This window comes from Schistocerca cancellata, chromosome 9 (genome assembly GCF_023864275.1).
Source record: "Schistocerca cancellata isolate TAMUIC-IGC-003103 chromosome 9, iqSchCanc2.1, whole genome shotgun sequence".
In the NCBI taxonomy this organism is placed as follows: domain Eukaryota; kingdom Metazoa; phylum Arthropoda; class Insecta; order Orthoptera; family Acrididae; genus Schistocerca; species Schistocerca cancellata.
In genome coordinates this window covers 59,599,304-59,619,451 of record NC_064634.1, presented here as the reverse complement: position 1 = coordinate 59,619,451, position 20,148 = coordinate 59,599,304, and the positions used below count along the sequence as shown (strand labels likewise).

The 20,148-nt window shown below is 42.5% G+C and overlaps 1 protein-coding gene across 4 annotated transcripts in view; it reads right to left on the bottom strand.

Moving 5' to 3' along the window:
• LOC126100793 (fatty acyl-CoA reductase wat-like) overlaps window positions 1–20,148 on the bottom strand; it is a 253,262-nt gene that overhangs the window by 193,961 nt on the left and 39,153 nt on the right. The gene's annotated exons all lie outside the window — the stretch shown is intronic.

Below are 20,148 nucleotides of genomic sequence, written 5' to 3'. Positions count from 1 at the left end.
TCCGATCTTCAGCCCTTATGTATTCTGAAATAATTCTGAAATTGCTTGTGGCTTTCAGCCCACGAATAATTCTCAACCTTCTTAAGCAGGCCTTCAGCCGTTGATTGCGTGTAACATTGTTTGTCGCCTTCAGCCGACCAATAATTTGCAATTTTTTCCGTAATAAGGCCTTCAGCCGTTACTATAGCTTGATACCGTTTCGACTGTTAAGAAGAAAATATCGTAGGATTTGTTAATGTGTAGTTGTCTTCCTCACTTATAATTGAGGCCTTCAGCAGTTGTGTATTTCTGAAATTGCTTGTGGCTTTCAGCCCACGAATAATTTTCAACCTTCTTAATCAGGCCTTCAGCCGTTGATTGTGTGTAACATTGCTTTTAGCCTTCAGCCGACAGTAACTTGCAATTCTTCTAATAAGGCTTTCAGCTGCCAGTATAGTAAAATCTTTTAAGAATGATTGTTGAGAGTTTTGTTTTTTAAAAAATAAAGTGTATGTGATTTCTGTGCAACCAACGGTAACTGATTAGGCCCCGTCCACACCTTTCCTGCTTTCCATAAGTCCCACGTTTCACACCCTCATGGCATTCTTCCTTCGTCACAGGTCACTTAAACAGTTGCAAACTTCAAGCCTTGTGTACTACAATACCCAAGACAAACATCCGCCGAACAAAACTCCTACTTAAGAATTATCTTAGGTAGATATTAAATGCACCTGACGGTCGAAAATAGTGGACTACCTCCTCAAATCACCGTAAAATTCTTCGAGGTAGAGATACAGGAAAAAAGTCAAATATTATGCATCTGGAGAGCAACGACAAGGAAAAACAGAGTACTCAGGTAGAGCAGAAACACTGATGCCGCGATAATACGCAAGTAACGCAACGGAAGTAGGAAATCGGAAGTCGAACGCGACTGACACTTCGACAAGGCCTCACATTGACCTGGTGTGAGCACATTCGATGCACACACACGCAAACATAATCATTGTGTGCATATAGGCGGAACCGCTTTTAGAACACCGCTTTTCCCAGAGCTGCAGTCAATGAACTTCGTCGGTCTCCAGTAAAAAGACGGTGAACATGCTCGTTGCGGTTATGTGTCTGTTCTTCGCCAAATCATTCCCGACCTTTATTCATTGTTATTGACCTTACATCTCACCACATCCGTTTCTATTTTACGTTACTTTTAGTTCCTCTTTACTCACTCATAAAACCTACACAGGAAAAACCATATCAAGATAATGTAGTTATGTGGAATCAATGTCTTCTCCCTCAAACTACCAACGTTTCTGCTTGAACTGAGACGAGGCGAGAAAATTCTAGCTTAAATTTAAACTTCTGTACGCCATAAGTAAAAATGCATAGGCAAAAAAGGCTATAGACCTCTTGTGCACTAGGAAATTGAGCTCTTCCACCATGAACACTCCGAAATATGCCCAAACATGTTGCCAGAGGCTACCGTTATCATTTATTCCCTTCCGCGAACGATACAAGAGCAGAACGAATGTCGGCAAGCTTCAGTGTGAACTCCCCTTCATCCGACATTCTCGTCGTGGTAAATCCTCGAGATCTATGCGGGATGTAGTAATACTCTCCCCCGATGTTTCTTTAAGGAATCGAGCTCCCATGATTAAATACTTTTCATCGTCTGAGTACATTACGTATGACGTTAAGCACGTAAAATATTTATGGCTGAAGATATAAAACCCTAATTATGATGATTTTGTTAGTTTCAGATTATTCGCTGGATGCGTATTTTAAGAAAAGCTAATTTTCCTCGCATTTCAGTGTTTATTAAGACACATTTCCAGTAAATGATATTACAGTAGATCCATTACAATTTGCTGATGACCAACTAATTTTGGCGCAAGATAAAGAAGGAATACAGCACATTCACGGACGTTAATAGAGAAATATAAGAAATGGGGACTTCAAGTCAACTGGAATACCGGTAAAACAAAATACATGGTAATAGGAGATACAAATCAAGATTTGACACTGGAAGAAGGGATGGGAAATATGAAACACACTGGAGAATACAAATATCTATGAGTCAATATCACAGAAGATGGAAAACAAGACAAAAAAATTAATTAAAACATAAATGCTTCGAAGTTTGCTATTGGAATAGTAAATTGTATTTTATGGGGCGAACAGATTAGAAAGGAAACAAAAAGAACAATCTTCAACGCAATTATCGGAAACATTACGACATATAGCTTAGAAGTGTGGACAGGTAAATTGCAAATAGTAAAAAGCATGATGGCAATGGAGGTGGACTATTGGAGGCGGTCCGCAGAGATATCTAGGCGAGAAATAATCAGAAAGGAAGCCATCAGGAAGAAAATGGACGTTAAAAATTCAGTTGCAGATTTTATAGAAAAAAACAACTGTTATGGTGTGGACACACGAAAAAGATGTCATAGGAGAGATTATCACAGAAAATTATGGAATGGGAGCCACCAGGAAGAGAGAAAAGAGGAAGACCACCGACCACATGGATTCAAGGAAGTCACACCTCTATCATAAGAAGAAATACTGAAGAAAATTTATGGACAGATAGACAAAAATGGAGGATGAAAATCAAATTTGGTGTGTTACCTTGGGGTACCGGAAAATGTAAAAAGTTACATTGTGAAACCAGATAATAAATATCTCCAGAACAATGTGTCTTACAGGAACGAAGATAACAAGTAGGAAACTCATCGAAACAATACGAGCAGCCCATTTGGAGACTCTGCAGAGGATGTTGTCGTTTACAGTCTAGTAAAGTCATCAGAACATCAAACTATATTGCCAAATCATTTGTACAAGACATCTCAACCAGATGAAGTGTGAAGTCCTCCACATCAGTACCAAAATGTATCCGTTAAATTTCGGTTATGCGATTAACCAAAGAAATTTAAAGGTTGTCGGTTCAGTCACATACAGCTTTTTGTTGCCAGAACACTTAGAAGATGCAACAGGTCTACTAAAGAGACTGCCTAAACTACGCTTGTCCTTTCTCTGCTAGAGTACTACTGTGTCGTACAGGAGCCTCACCAGACAGTGAAACGTCCCCTTAGAAAAATTATACATGACTGTGCTTAAACTGACACACAATATTTTTAGCGCAACGCAATCTGACTTTCAATAATCCCTACAAAAGAATGGCCCTGTCTAACATTAACTCTTTAGGTTTTGAAATTATTGCAGAAAGCTACTACGATTTTGAGATCTGACTGAGGTGTTATGTTATTATTATTACGATGACGATGTGTATTATGCTGTTGAGGTATGTTTATGATCAATGAGATGATGCTATATGAGGAATATGATTATGCTACATATTTATTATGATGAAATATTGAAGAATGTCTACGAATATGTATATGTATAATAAGGTAAGGAATAATGAATAGTGGTTAGGGACTCTGACTTGTGAAAAAGGATGTTGGAAACCAAGAATCGTACTTTAAGAGATATGAAATGTGTGTAAATGCGTGAATGTATCACAATGCCGGCGAAAATTTTTTGGACACTGTTATATCAATAGCATTTTGTTTCTACAGATTTGTAACGCAAATTCTTGACCTGTGAAATATTTTTACATGAGACTGTCACTGTAGCGGAAACTGCTGTCGTAAATATTTCGGTAAGAAAGTTAAGTGACCACCTTCACGTAATGCGTCGTGGGCACCCAGCTGTGTCAGACGCCTGGAGAAAAAGCCATTAGGGTGTGCCTTTCCAGAGGCACAGGTAGAAAAAAAAGGGAGGCCATTATCCTCGCTGTTGACATTCCTTTGTAGAAAGCATCGTAAATAAGACACTCTCAAACTTGAAAACATGATTACACTGTAGAGTTCTTAATTTATGATATTTACTGAAATGAAATGATGAGAAAAATTTCATGTCTATTGTCTTGCTAGTTGAAAGATTCTTTACTGCATTATGAAATGCCATATGGCGACCCTGCCAGGATAGGGTCACCATATGAAACGTCCCCTTAGAAAAATTATACATGACTGTGCTTAAACTGACACACAATATTTTTAGCGCAACGCATTGTGACTTTCAATAATCCCTACAAAAGAATGGCCCTGTCTAACATTAACCTATACCTTTCACAAATCACTTACCTCACCAAAAATCTTCGTTGCTCGAACTACTGCAATACAGCGAGCGCCACTACTGCCAGCTAAATAAAAGATTCAAACTACGGAAGGCACTAACTACTGATAGGCATAGTTAGCAAATGAAAGATTTTAATAGAGAACAAACAATGTATTTACCTCAATAGTGTTCAAAAGTCATAATGTATATAGCAGTTCATGATATCCAGTATTACAAATTTCAAAACTCCGCCATCTCTCTCCTCACATCCACCACTGCTGGCGGCTCACCTCCAACTGTGCAACGCTACGCGCTGTTCACATCCAGCTGCCGCTGCCCAACACTACAATGGCAGACAACAATGCAAACTAGCCACAGACTGCACACAGCACAGCCAGTGATTTTCATACAGAGCGCTATGTAACGTTGCCAATAAGAAAACATAAACAGCCTACTTACAACAGTATTGACGGTGGACATCGAAAACGTTCAAAGAAAGGCAGCTGCTTTTGCATTAACGCGAAACAGGAGAGTATCACGAGTATGATAAGCGAAATGGGGTGTCAGCCATTAAAACAAACACGTTTTTCTATGAAATGTACTTGCTGTGTCGTCAGAAGAAGACACACCACAGGCGCAAAGATGCGAGCTGTTGCCAGTGCCATAGAAACTCGCCACTTGCGCCAGTTCCACCACTGCACGGGCGGCGCTGGGGAGTTGTTATAAACTGCATTTGCTATGTACTGTGAAGTCTACCTACGATTATTTGCACTTAGCCACTGAGGGACTTTTTTATGTTATATTACCAGCAGTGTTGCAGACTTCATTATTCAACTAGTCACAAAGATAAGAAAACGTTTTAACTCATTTGAGTGCCTTTGTTACTAAGTTTTCGGAGTGTTGTAGAACCTTTGATCTCCTATCCTGTTACATAGCCCTAGGGCATAGCTGTGTAATAGTGGCAGGGAGAAATTGTCTTAGCGGTGTACCGCACCAGAAGCCGTTTCACGAATTCACATACTTGGCCTACCGTAGCAACAGTGGCAACTCGGCCTCCACGGCAGTAGCGATGAGGTCTTTACAAAACTGGCGACGAAGGTTTACAACAGTACCCGGAGTATCAGACGAGTTATGGCGTCTTGTTGTCGCAATGCTTCGGTGAGTTATCACCCGGTCATCTTCAAGCGAAGTCGTCTTCGCCTGAGGACGACGAGTAGAAAAGTCATCGAAACGTTGCGACAACACCACATCTCGATTTAGCTGGCAATTCCAAGAAGATTACGTCACAAGACCGCTTGTCACGTATAATTATAGATGTTCAGAAGTACTACAGCATGGCAGTGAGGTGACTTCCTTCATGAAGAAGACCAGAAGCTGAACATGATTGCTCAGCAGATCATTTTTGATTATAAAGTAAGAGATATTTGTGAACGTCCGTATTTTCTAGCATCTCTCACTTTCAGTGTTAAATGTACGTTTATCTCAAAAACCACTAACCGAAAGATATTCACAATTTTCGAAATGCTATAAATTAGTGCAAAGGTGCCACTGAACAACAATTGTGACAGATCATTTCTTCTCTGAAACAGAGTTACACGACTGTTTTCCCAATAAAAAATTGGTTAACGGTAAGAAAATCTTAAAAATTTTACCAACAAGAACGAAACATTGGTTCTAATTCAGTGGGACAAAAATGCACATCGAAAAGAGTTGTAAATATTTCAAAGGTCTGCCTGAACGGTTCCAGACATGTTGTTGTTGTGGTGTTCAGTCCTGAGACTGGGTTGATGCAGCTCTCCATGCTACTCTATCCTGTGCAAGCTTCTTCATCTCCCAGTACCTATTGCAACCTACATCCTTCTAAATCTGTTTACTGTATTCATCTCTTGGTCTCCTTCTACGATTTTTACTCTCCACGCTGCCCTCCAATACTAAATTGGTGATCCCTTGATGCCTCAGAATATGTCCTACCAACCGATCCCTTCTTCTAGTCAAGTTGCGCCACAAACTCCTCTTCTCTCCAATTTTGCTCAATACCTCCTCATTAGTTATGTGATCTACCCATCCAACCTTCAGCATTCTTTTGTAGCACCACATTTCGAAAGCTTCTATTCTCTTCTTGTATAAACTATTTATTGTCCTTGTTTCACTTCCATACATGGCGACTTCCTGACACTTAATTCTATACTAGATGTTAACAAATTTCTCTTCTTCAAAAACGCTTTCCTTGCCATTGCCAGTCTACATTTTATATCCTCTCTAGTTCGACCATCATCACTTATTTTGCTCCCCAAATAGCAAAACTCCTTTACTACTTTAAGTGTCTCATTTCCTAATCTAATTCCCGCAGCATCACCCGATTTAATTCGACTACATTCCATTATTCTCGTTTTGCTTTTGTTGATGTTCATCTTATATCCTCCTTTCAAGGCACGGTCCATTCCGTTTAGCTGCTCTTTCAGGTCCTTTGCTGTCTCTGACAGAATTACAATGTCATCGGCGAACCTCAAAGTTTTTATTTCTTCTCCGTGGATTTTAATACCTACTCCAAATTTTTCTTTTGTTTCCTTCACTGTTTGGTCAATATACAGATTGAATATCATCGGGGAGAGACTACAACCCTGTCTCACTCCCTTCCCAACCACTGCTTCCCTTTCATGTCCCTCGACTCTTATAACTGCCACCTGGTTTCTGTACAAATTGTAAATAGCCTTTCGCTCCCTGTATTTTACCCCTGCCACTTTCAGAATTTGAAAGAGAGTATTCCAGTCAACATTGTCAAAAGCTTTCTCTAAGTCTACAAATGCTAGAAACGTAGGTTTGCCTTTCCCTAATCTATTTTCTAATATAAGTCCTAGGGTCAGTGTAGCCTGAGTCAATCAGTCAGTCAGTATTCCAGACATAAAGGTACATAAAGATAGCAAATTTAACACTGGCGAAATAGATCGTTCAGTTCCCTTTGGTGAGAACACGGCCGATTTGGTGCCCAGCTTGGGGATGTCCGTAATGATATCGACCTCAAAGGGATGTTACATTTAACTCTTGATTTCTTCCTTATTAATGAGATAACTAAAGTATATAGAAGCTGTCTTGCTAAAATGCATCATAGTCTCCTGCAGAAATTAAGTGATAAGGTTTAAATGCGGACGACGTGAACGAACTGTGACGTGAATGCGGAAGAAAGCACTGTCTGGTGCTGCGAGTTGTTGACGTCACGCTGTCTCTCGTAGGCCGCACAATACTGTGAACCTTTCTCGTGATTGTATGCAGCTGAACAGCGTTAATAGCCCACTGGTCGCCAGACGAGTGGCGAAGTGTCCTGGGCGTTGTGTGGCTACCAAATATCTGTTACTTCATTTGTTTTTACGGGAAGTGGGTACAGCTTTAGAATACCAACAAATTTCTAAACTACCTGTATACTGCAGCTAACATAAATTTTCGATTGTCTAAATAACCATTAGCGTTGACTAGTTTTTGGAAACTGGAAATTTGTGGTAAGTCCTATGGGACCAAACTGCTGAGGTCATCGGTCTCTAAGCTTAAACACTATACAGGGTGTTACAAAAAGGTACGGCCAAACTTTCAGGAAACATTCCTCACACACAAAGAAAGAAAATATGTTATGTGGACATATGTCCGGAAAAGCTTACTTTCCATGTTAGAGCTCATTTTATTACTTCTATTCAAATTACATTAATCATGGAATGGAAACACACAGCAACAGAACGTACCAGCGTGACTTCAAACACTTAGTTACAGGAAATGATCAGAATGTCCTCCGTTAGCGAGGATACATGCATCCACCATCCGTCGCATGGAATCCCTGATGCGCTGATGCAGCCCTGGAGAATGGCGTAATGTATCACAGCCGTCCACAATACGAGCACGAAGAGTCTCCACATTTGGTACCGGGGTTGCGTACACAAGAGCTTTCAAATGCCCCCATAAATGAAAGTCAAGAGGGTTGAGGTCAGGAGAGCGTGGAGGCCGCGGAATTGGTCCGCCTCTACCAATCCATCGGTCACCGAATCTGTTGTTGAGAAGCGTACGAACACTTCGACTGAAACGTGCAGGAGCTCCATCGTGCATGAACCACATGTTGTGTCGTGCTTGTAAAGGCACATGTTCTAGTAGCACAGGTAGAGTATCCCGTATGAAATCATGGTGGTGAATCGAGGAAGTACAGTACATACTGACGAAACTAAAATGAGCTCTAACATAACATATGTTCTTCATTTGTGTGTGAGGAATGTTTCCTGAAAGTTTCGCCGTACCTTTTTGTAACACCCTGTATAATCTGACTTAAACTTACGCTGAACACAACAAACACACCCATGCCCGAGGGAGCATTCGAACTTCGGGGGGGGGGGGGGGGAGGGGGGGGGGGGGAGCCGCGCAAACAGTGACAAGGCAGAATTATCTAGGAGCACGTTGCTCTAAAATATGTCGCATTTGTCTCCTTCTGAGATCTACACGTTATTGTGACAAGAGATCGCTTATTCTGTTCAAATTGCTCTGAGCACTATGCGACTTAACTTCTGAGGTCATCAGTCGCCTATCACTTAGAACTAATTAAACCTAACCGTAGCGGTCGCTCGGTTCCAGACTGTAGCGCCTAGAACCGCACGGCCGCTTCGGCCGGCACTTATTCTGTAAATCAGAGAGAGTTATACGACGCTTTTCACAATAAGAAATGGCTTAATGGTAAGAAAATATTAAGCATTTTACCAACAAGAAAGAAACATTGATTCTAATTCAGTGGCACAAAAATGCACGTCGGAAAGAGTTGTCAAAATTTTCATACATCTGCCTGAACGGTTCCAGATATAAAGGTATATAAAGACGGCAAATTTAACACTGGAGAAATAGACCTGGGGCACCATCTCCTTTAGCGTGACAATTCCAGACCACAGACGAGATCTGCTACATCTGCAACAATCCGACGCCTTGGTTTCGCTGTCATCGATCATTTAAAATTGTTGTAACTTCATTAGTAGTTACATAACTAAATCGAAATTTAGCCGTTACGCTCTCTAGACCTCTAGGTTTTGACTGACAGTAGCTAAAATTCCAAATAAGCCCACATACATTTTCGCAACCACTTTGGTACCTTGGCAACTGCGGCTCTCAACATGTCACTTGAAACAATTTTCAGTAGAGCGGCGATTATTGCTTCGAATTCATCTGTGTGTGTACATTTACATACATTCGGGAATTACACTACTGGCCATTAAAATTGCTACACCACGAAGAAATGCAGATGATAAACGGGTATCCATTGGACAAATATGTTATACTAGAACTGACATTTATTACATTTTCACGCAATTTGGGTGCATAGATCCTGAGAAATCAGTACTCAGAACAACCACCTCTGGCCATAATAACGGCCTTGATACGGCTGGGCATTGAGTCAAACAGAGTTTGGATGGCATGTACAGCTACAGCTGCCCATGCAGCTTCAACACGATACCACAGTTTATGACGAGTAGTGACTGGCGTATTGTGACGAGCCAATTGTTCGGCCACCATTGACCAGACGTTTCCAATTGCTGAGAGATCTGGAGAATGTGCTGGCCAGGGCAGCAGTCGAACATTTTCTGTATCCAGAAAGACCCGTACAGGACCTGCAACATGCGGTCGTGCATTATCCTGCTGAAATGTAGGGTTTCGCAGAGATCGAATGAAGGGTAGACCCATGGTTCGTAACACATCTGAAATGAAACGTCCACTGTTCAAAGTGCCGTTAATGCGAACAAGAGGTGACCGAGATGTGTAACCAATGGCACCCCATACCATCATGCCGGGTAATACAGCAGTATGGCGATGACGAATACACGCTTCCAATGTGCGTTCACCGCGATGTCGCCAAACACGGATGCGACCATCATGATGCTATAAACAGAACCTGGATTCATCCGAAAAAATGACGTTTTGCCAATCGTGCAGCCAGGTTCCTCGTTGAGTACACCATCGCAGGTGCTCCTGTCTGTGATGCAGCGTCAAAGTTAACCGCAGCCATGGTCTCCGAGCTGATACTCCATGCTGCTGCAAACGTCGTCAACTGTTCGTGCAGATGATTGTTGTCTTGCAAACGTCCCCATCTGTTGACTCAGGGATCGAGACGAGGCTGCACGACCCGTTACAGCCATGCGGATAAGATGCCTGTCATCTCGACTGCTAGTGATACGAGGCCGTTGGGATCCAGCACGGCGTTCTGTATTACCCTCCTGAACCCACCGATTCCATATTCTGCTAACAGTCATTGATATCGACCAACGTGAGCAGCAGTGTCGCGATACGATAAACCGCAATCACGATAGACTACAATCCGACCTTTATCAAAGTCGGAAACGTGATGGTACGCATTTCTCCTCCTTACACGAGGCATCACATCAACGTTTCACCAGGCAACGCCGGTAAACTGCTGTTTGTGTATGAGAAATCGGTTGGAAACTTTCCTCATGTCAACACGTCGTAGGTGTCGCCACCGGCGCCAGCCTTGTGTGAATGCTCTGAAAAGCTTATCATTTGCATATCACAGCATCTTCTTCCTGTCGGTTAAATTTCGCGTCTGTCGCACGTCATCTTCGTGGTGTAGCGATTTTAATAGTCAGTAGTGTAATTTTTAGTTAGCGGCCGAGTGTGCGCTGATTTGAAATTTCCTGGCAGATAAAAACTGTATGTTAGACGGGGAGTCGAACCTGGGACCTTTGTCTTTTGCAGGCGAGTGCTCTACCGACTAAACTATCCAAACACGACTCACGACACTCTCAGAGCCTTACGTTCGCCAATAACTCTCTCCTACTTAAAAAAAGTTGTCTTTCCTCCTAACTTAACATCAGGATTGATGATCACAAAGTAGATGAAGTCAAGGAATTCTACGGAGTTAAGGAATTCTTCTACCTAGTCAATGACCGACGGAGTAAGGTAGACATCAAAAGCAGACCAGCACTCGGGGAAAGGGCATTCCTGGCCAAGTGAAGTCTATTAGTATCAAATATAAGCCTTAATTTGAGGAAGACATTTGTGAGACTGTACGTTTGGAGCACAGCATTGTATGTTAGTGGAACATGGATTGCGGGAAAACCAGAACAGAAGAGAATCGAAGCATTTGAGATTGGTGCTACAGACGAATGACGAAAGGTGGATTGATAGATAAGGAATGAGGAGGTTCTGCGGAGGATCGGAGAGGAAAGGAATATGTGGAAACCACTGACAAGAAGAAAGGACAGCATGTTAGGACACCTGTTAAGACATCAGGGAATGAGGCCAGTTTTCAAATCATCGCAACACAGTCGAAAATAGCATTTCCGGTGATGTAAAAAATGTGCAGTGAACGCTTACAGTACATACAGAACAGTCTTTATGCACTGTAACTGTTCATTACACATTTTTGACGTCTTCGGGAATGCCACTTTCGACTATGTTACGATGATCGGAAAATGGGCCTCGGCACGAAACTAGTGATCGAGTAGATAGAAAGTAAAAACCTGCAACTTTGAACTGGTTTCTCGTTCTACTGAACTGATTTTGATGAGATATGGTATGGAAATAGCTTGAACTCTGGGGTCGAACGCAAGCTGCTTTAAGAAAAACGAACGCTAGTAGGGTGAAGCAGGAAAAGTGAACATAAACTATGCTAAGAATTATTAAATTTGTTGTAGAATGTATAGCTGCCTCAATAGCACGATGCATAGATGCGCGTTCCTTCAGTATGTTATAGTGAGTAGGTTGCAGAAGACGCTTGCGTGGAAGTCACGACTTGTGATGTTTATTAATTAATCCATGACCGTGCGAATCCAATATTTGCCTGTGCGCTGACCATAAAAATCCAGTAGCAGACGCTACAAAACGGGCTTTGTTCGCCGCGGAGAGTTCACAGGAAAAATTTTGTGAACGCAAGTACGAAGGAGTCTGTTACTTTCTTCGACATACATACCGCGAAAAAACTGGTATAAATTAGCCTATATTCGGGGCCATTAGAGCCGCAGTAGATGTACACTGGTCCGTGGGATTTTGTGGTACTAATAAAATAAATGAATAAATGAACATATGACTATATAGTCAAAGATAAACACTTCTATTTCGGTGTAACATGTCACACAATGCGACTCTTAATAGCTGCGGAGTGTGAAACTCGTAAGATACACAGACGCTAACCTTGGTGTACACTTCACCTTCTCTACCTGGCGTATCTGCATAACATTAATTTGCGTCAGTTCAGTTCTGCGTATAAGATCTTCCTCCAAGGTTCCAAGGTTGCACAAACACTCAAATAAGCGCCCGCCCTGCTCTTAGCACCTTTGTGACAAAAGTGACTGTTACTGTTTTCTTGCATTCAGGTACCCCAGGCGGCCTTCAATTTGGCAAGTGCTTCGAGAAAGATGATCTCGTGTCTGACCACATCTGAGATCCGTAAGCTGTACTTGTTTTATGCTCAGCATGTATTATTTAAGCTCTCGTCTACATGTTTCAGCTATATTATGCACAACTTCCACTGTAAAAAGTCCACATTAAGTCTTCGTTTTTATTTTACGCTGACGTCTTTCGCAACCTTGGGCGCCCACTCCTTATGGTGTACAAGTGCCTAGAAACCTGTTTCGATGTGAAATTATAAACCGATGCCGCTTTTGTTCACACGACAGCTGCAGACGTCACTTTGTGGTTTGACGGACTGCTTAAGTTTCTCGTCTCAATCGCCTGCAAGAAAACCACATTGCTCTTTCAACATCAGGCCGGTTTTATATTGCACCAGCCAGAAAATATGAGCAGATAGAGCTTTTTTTCGCAGAGGCTTACTGCAAGGATCTGTTCTCAACGAAGTTTTAAATTTAATTTAGTGTTCGTGTGGCAAAGAGTCAAGAAATTACGCGAATGATTAACCAAAGTGATAAATAAACAAAAACCATTCAGAGTGCTTGGTGCAACTGTTTTCGGGGTGGGAGGACACGAGTTCGATTCCCGGTAGTGTTCAGATTTTTTCTGAACTAGGAAGGTTAGCAACAGCGTCCCCATAGCCTCGTGAGACCAGGTAAGGATGGTGATGATGATGATTTGGATTTTGGGTCGCGGTTATCAGCGTGGTTTTCAGCGGCGTGGTTATCAGCACCCGTACAAATTCTCCTGCCCCGACATCTCAGGAATAATGATGTAATGATGTAGACAATACAAACACCCAATCCCCGAGCAGAGGAAATCCGCTACCCAGCCAGGAATCGAACCCGGGGCGCTGTGATCCAGGTGCAGCAGTGCAAGCCACAAGACCACGAGCTGTGGACACCAGATGAGGAGCTTCTTAAATAACCACAAGAGGACTTGGTGACATGCTGATCCATGTCTCACGATCATAGATCGCTCTTCAGGAAGGGACGTCGAACACATGTTCAGAACAATGGCCCTATATCTCTAACGTTGATCAGTTGTAGAATTTTTGAACACGTATTATGTTCGTGTATAATGACTTTTCTGGAGACTAGAAATCTACTCTGTAGGAATGGACATGGGTTTCGAAAAATACGATCGTGTGAAACCCAGATTGCGCTATTCGTCCACGAGACTCAGAGGGCGATAGACACGGATTCCCAGGTAGATGCCGTGTTTCTTGACTTCCGCAGGGCGTTTGATACAGTTCACCACAGTCGTTTAATGAACAAAGTAAGAGCATATGCACTATCAGACCAATTGTGTGATTGGATTGAAGAGTTCCTAGATAACAGAACGCATCATGTCATTCTCAATGGAGAGAAGTCTTCCGAAGTAAGAGTGATTTCAGGTGTGCAGCAGGGGAGTGTCATAGGACCGTTGCTATTCACAATATATATAAATGACCTTGTGGATGACATCGGAAGTTCACTGAGGCTTTTTGCGGATCATGCTGTAGTATATCGAGAGCTTGTAACAATGGAAAATTGTACTGAAATGTAGGAGGATCTGCAAAGAATTGACGCATGGTGCAGGGAATGGCAATTGAATCTCAGTGTAGATAAGTGTAATGTGCTGCGAATACCATGACCATGACCATATAAAATTAATCGTCGGTAAAGCAGATGCCAGACAGATTCATTGGAAGAATTCTAAGGAAATGTAGTCCGAAAACAAGGGAAGTAAGTTACAGTACACTTGTTCGCCCACTGTTTGAATACTGCTCACCGGTGTGGGATCCGTACCAGATAGGGTTGATAGAAAAGATAGAGAAGATCTAACGGAGAACAGCGCGCTTCGTTACAGGATCATTTAGTAATCGCGAAAGCGTTACGGAGATGACAGATAAACTCCAGTAGAAGACTCTGCAGGAGAGACGCTCAGTAGCTCTGTACGGGCTTTTGTTGAAGTTTCGAGAACATACCTTCACTGAGGAGTCAAGCAGTATATTACTCCCTCCTACGAATATCTGGCGAAGAGACCATGAGGATAAAATCAGAGAAGCCGGCCAGTGTGGGCAAGCGGTTCTAGGCGCTTCAGTCTGGAACCGCGCGACCGCTACGGTCGCAGGTTCGAATCCTGCCTCGGGCATGGATGTGTGTGATGTCCTTAGGTTAGTTAGGTTTAAGTAGTTCTAAGTTCTAGGGGACTGATTGCCTCAGAAGTTAGGTCCCATGGTGCTCAGAGCCATTTGAACCACTTGATAAAATCAGAGAGATTAGAGCCCACACAGAGGCATACCTACAACCTTTCTTTCCACGAACAATACGAGACTGGAATAGAAGGGAGAACCGATAGATGTACTCAACGTACCCTCCGCCACACACCGTCGGGTGGCTTGCGGAGTATGGATGTAGATGTACTGACTCGTAAGCAGAAGTCCGACAGTCGGAATAGATCTGAGGCCTAATGTGTGAGTGGTGGTTACCTTCACGATTATACCATTCCTGTGATCCAAGCGTATTGCATAGTGTTTCGACGATTAATGTAGTCATCTTCTTCAGGAAAAGAGGGCTCGCTGTAATCCGCAGCGACGTATGGGAGGCCCTCGAAAGACCACGCCTCCCTTTCAGCACAGCAGCGCCCTCACACTGAGGTCAATGCAGTGTTGAGCATGCAAGAGCTCCTCAACCCAGTTGGGGACCTCATCACAAAGACTCACCATTATAGTGTAGGACCAACGAGTGATTCAAAGTTTCTGATGAAATGCACTTTCTTAAATGTTGCATTTTATACTGCGAGAGAACAGTTCGTTAATAAGTGTATCAGGTGATGCTTTAATTGTCAATAACAGTTGTAAACTGTCCATAGTCCTGTGGCAAAGAAGTTTGTCAAAGTAAAGTAAACCTTTTATTCATTAATGAAATAATGTGAACCAATATTTCATGAGTTATTGTTCCACGTGGCACCTCAGTCAAAGAAACCACTGTTACGGCAGCATGAAAGTAGTTTCGTCTGGTCACAACGAAAAGCTCGTGGACGACGCGCTGAGGAGAGACTGTAAGGAGGATCAGAGAACGTCGGGGTACGAACACCCTTTGCCCTTGTCATGCACTCTGCACCTACTTTACGATGTACGTCGGAGGGAACTTTTCCTGAGACTATCATTTTCCTCGTAACTCTTTCTGTTCGATTTTATTTTCTCGATTATCGGAATAGTCTCTCTCATGCACGTCGTATCACATAGGAATGGAACGGTGTACATACTCTTTTTTCGGGTACAGTTTTCACCTTTGAATGACGCTCGAAATTATCTACAGCAAATGAGGGATAGGTATCCCGACATACTTGTCTATCATTGACGTGCACACACCACTGCCAGAAGACATGTCATGAAGTCGAAGTAAGAAACAACATACTACAAAAATTAGCCAACAGCAAATGGGGAGCTAGACCATCGTCACTCAAACGCGCATAAAATATTTCTCTAATCTATTTTATTTCTTACTTTTAGACAATTTCTTTTTTTGGTAAAACGGTCCCATACCTCAGTCGGCGGAAACGAAACCTTTATACGGGGACCACTTTGTTATCTGTCTGTCTGTCCGACCGTTAGAAAGCTCTCTTCTCAGAAACTTGTCAAGTTGAAATGTAAGTCACATATTCAGGTCCAAGGACCCTTGGCGGTGTAAAAACGTTATGCTTCTAAGTCAGTGAAATCAAAAGATAACGGCCGGTTATATAAAATATTTTGATACTCCCAAACTCACCCATTAAAACCTATGTGGTTGGCATGACGCAAGATTTCACAGTAAAGGTAAAGGAAAAATCTGAAAATGGTTAATTTGTAATTAAATCGCAAGGAAAAAGAACTGTCGACAACAGGTAAAAATCGTCGACTTTCTCGATTCCTTGGATGGGTGAGCGGTCTAGTTTGTACGGAAACGTTAGAGCGCTAGATCTACTCGCAACTGACCATTTTTTTTTAAATTTCAACTCTACTTAGCTATTACACCCAACTTAATAAATAATCAGCTTTGCGTATTCTAGTTTTTGTCTGGCAGTAAGTTTTTCCCCTCTCATGCTGGCAACATTTTAACCATTCCTGGATACAGTAGCGGATGTTACACTAAAGTGAACATTTCTTTCGCTGAGGGTATGCCACAAATTCTACCCTATGCCGCCCAACGAATTGGCAGACTCACACCACTTAACAAAAAATAAAAAGCCTTCTTCTCTTAGAAGAAATCGGACAGTGTGTACAGGGCGTTCGGAAATTTCCGTTACAAACTTCTGGGAGGCATTCGGAAATTTCCGTTACAAACTTCTAGGGCTTGTAGAAGGAGTGAGTAGACAATATTTCGACTGTAACCCATGCCCGGAAACCTACCGTGCTATGACCATTTGAAAATATGTTGATAACGCTACCAGTTTTACAAGTAATTGATTAGGATGATCCAGTGCGTCACTTGTTTTACGATTCCACTCATTAATAGCCAAAAAAATTGTTCTTGTACTTGAGTTCTCTTCAACGTGATGCAGCGTGGCCCCTTCCAATTCGGTTGTGTGTGGCTTCTCCTTCTCGAAGCGGTTGCGCAGTTATGGTGAAAAGGGTATGCGATGAAGTCGGACGTTGTGGAGAACGATCCTGATAAAGGCGGTGAGCAGCTCTTCCATTACCACGAGCTTTACCATTCAGAAGGATAATATCAGTACATCCTGCGAACGTGTACTCAGTCATGTTTGTCTATCACACACAGACACTTGAATGAGGCTCGAACCAGGTCAGAGGGGTAGGACAGAGGTCACATGACATCAGCCGAACGGAGCTAACCACCCTCCACCACGCCAACCCTGTTGCATAGCTACCTAGCAAACATGGTTTCAGACGGCTGTAGCACGGAAACGGTATTTCCCCGGACATGATTTCCTATTCAAAATATTACGTACCCACTCCGCTCAACAAGTCCTAGATGTTTGTAATGGGAATTTCCGAACACCCTGTACACGTCATTCCGTTGCAGTGCGGTACGCCCCGTATGGGAGATGGCCTTCTATAGTTCACTTCTTTTATCTTGGCGGTTCGCGCATGCCCGCCCAGACGCCGGAGACTGCTGCGTTGCCAGTTGTTCGCGCCAAGAGAAGCAGCGCCATAGCATAGTTCGCAAACTTACGCTTAGGGGGCAGCTCGCAGTTTATGAAGTAAAGCCACCACGGCCGCATTAACCCTTCCGCTGCTACAGTGAGGTGCTCCCCGCATTCCGCGCAGAGCGCGATTTTGTCATAACTGCACTGCTCGCCTGTGCAGACACATGGTGTTCCGACTGCTTTGACACACTTATCATTCGATTTCACAAAAACTATTTGGCCCAAAAATTTGATTTTTACACATCTTCTTGACTGATACCTTCCCCCCGTAAATGACTTAATTTTGTTTCGATGTTCAACTCAGATATTGTGCAGCATTAAAAGTAGTAAACCATTGCATGAAATTTTGAAGAGTTTGCAGACTTAAAAGTCCATAGCGTATACTTTCCGTATGGTCGATTTTGGTTGCCACTAGAAATTTCAAAAAATTACATTCAAACGGATAAAATTCATGAAGTAAGACACGTCGATATTGTTTTTAAATAAAGAAAATATGAAGCATCGAATAAGGTTTGAACTCTGAACCTTTCACTTAGCTGCTAAACACTTTAACCATTACGCTAACGCAGCTCATCACTAAAACTAAATAGATTTCCTGGAGGACTTTAAAATTTCATGCAAAATACCGACAAATACTGTTGGTATGACTATGAATTACTCACAATAGGAAATGAACAATTACCGCTGCTCTTTATTGCGAAAAAGCGGTTAGTGAGAATGATACAAACACCTTTCCTTGCTATCGCCTTAATTGGGAGGCTTATTGCTTGTTTGGTTTAATTAATTAATAGAATATGAAGTAATTGGTATAAAGAATGCTTTTTCGAAACTTTCTATAAAAGAAATTCTGCTATCTAGACATTGCTTTTGTTCAGTTACTTTATTAATGACTGAACGTTTCTAAAACTGAAGACACCCGTCTGTGCTCTGCACTGCAGTCGAGCTCTGGCAACGTCGTTCTCTGTTCATTGGCTGACTGTTTTGTGACGTCAGATGCGCAGAACGAACCTAAACTCGGCCGCCGTCGTAAATGACGCGCACTTTAACAGTCGAGGATATGAAACTGAATAGAACGGTTTTGGAGCAAAGATGTTAATGGTAGCAAAAGTACCCTCTGACATACAATCTCCGATCCAAGCTTGTACTCTTCACTCAGTGGTCGTCGAGCCTTTAAACTTTAATCTTTCTTTCTTGAAGAAGATGATTAAGACATTCATCAATATATTATGCAACACACTTATATTATAGGAATGGCATAAACGTAAGCGTAAAACAACCCAGACACTGTGCTTCTCTATGGCAGAAGATGCTTGCCCAGTCTCGACCATATCTGTACGTGCCAAAGAGGGCAACTTAAGCTTTGAAGATTGCAGTGACACGTGACGACCAGTATAACTGGTTGTATGAAACATACGCTACTACATAAATTATATAAAGTGATCGTATTTATGGAACCCACCTACCGAAGATCCGGTGACGAGCTCACAGAGAAGTTAAGGCATGCCTTCGATTAACACCATTCGTTATTTGGAGCTTCCTGTGGACCTGGAAAGCTCAAATCACACAAGAGATTATTGAGGAGGTCGGTTTCAAGCGCTCTTCTGAGATGAAGAGGTTGCTACAAGAGAGGAATTTCGTGGCGGGCCACATGTGGTGTCACTGCCAGACACCACACTTGCTAGGTGGTAGCCTTTAAATCGGCCGCGGTCCGTTAGTATACGTCGGACCCGCGTGTCGCCACTATCAGTGACTGCAGACCGAGCGCCGCCACACGGCAGGTCTAGTCTAGAGAGACTCCCTAGCACTCGCCCCAGTTGTACAACCGACTTTGCTAGCAATGGTCCACTGTCTACATACGCTCTCATTTGCAGAGACGACAGTTTAGCATAGCCTTCAGCTACGTCATATGCTACGACCTAGCAAGGCGCCATATTCAGTTACTATAAGAACTATCTTCAAGAATGTATTCTGAACAGATAATATTGTGAAACATGTACCGTCAAGAACGACGTTCATCATTAATGGATTAAAGTTAAGTATCAAACTAATTACGTCCGCTTACTGAATTATCATTCCTCGTCACGTTCCAGACCTCACGTCAGTATAGTTCTTCCCTCTTCACGCCAGCCTGCGTGAGCTAAAACGCGTGCATTTCGGCCTCCACTCGTAACACGGTGTTGGCTCTTCTGCTAACACAAAACCACGTCATACCAGTAAGAAGACTGATGACTCAAAAAAATGTAAAGTACAATATGTTGTGGTTTTCTATGATCTTGTCCATATTCCACGAACTACACGTGGACTCTTTTAGACCTGCTATCTTCTGAAAGAGAAGCCGTCATCTGTTGTAGGCTTTACTGTCGCTTCCTACGTATTCTAGCGTTACAGCAAAACTTTCAGTAGACCAAGTTCGTGAAAGTCAGCGAAATACAAGAAGAATTAACAGTTTCTAATCGAAACACTTTGTGAGCAGAGATAACCAGAAAAATACCCAGGGAGACGTTAATTCATACTGTCGTTGGCGCGACAGAAAATCCTTAGGTGTCT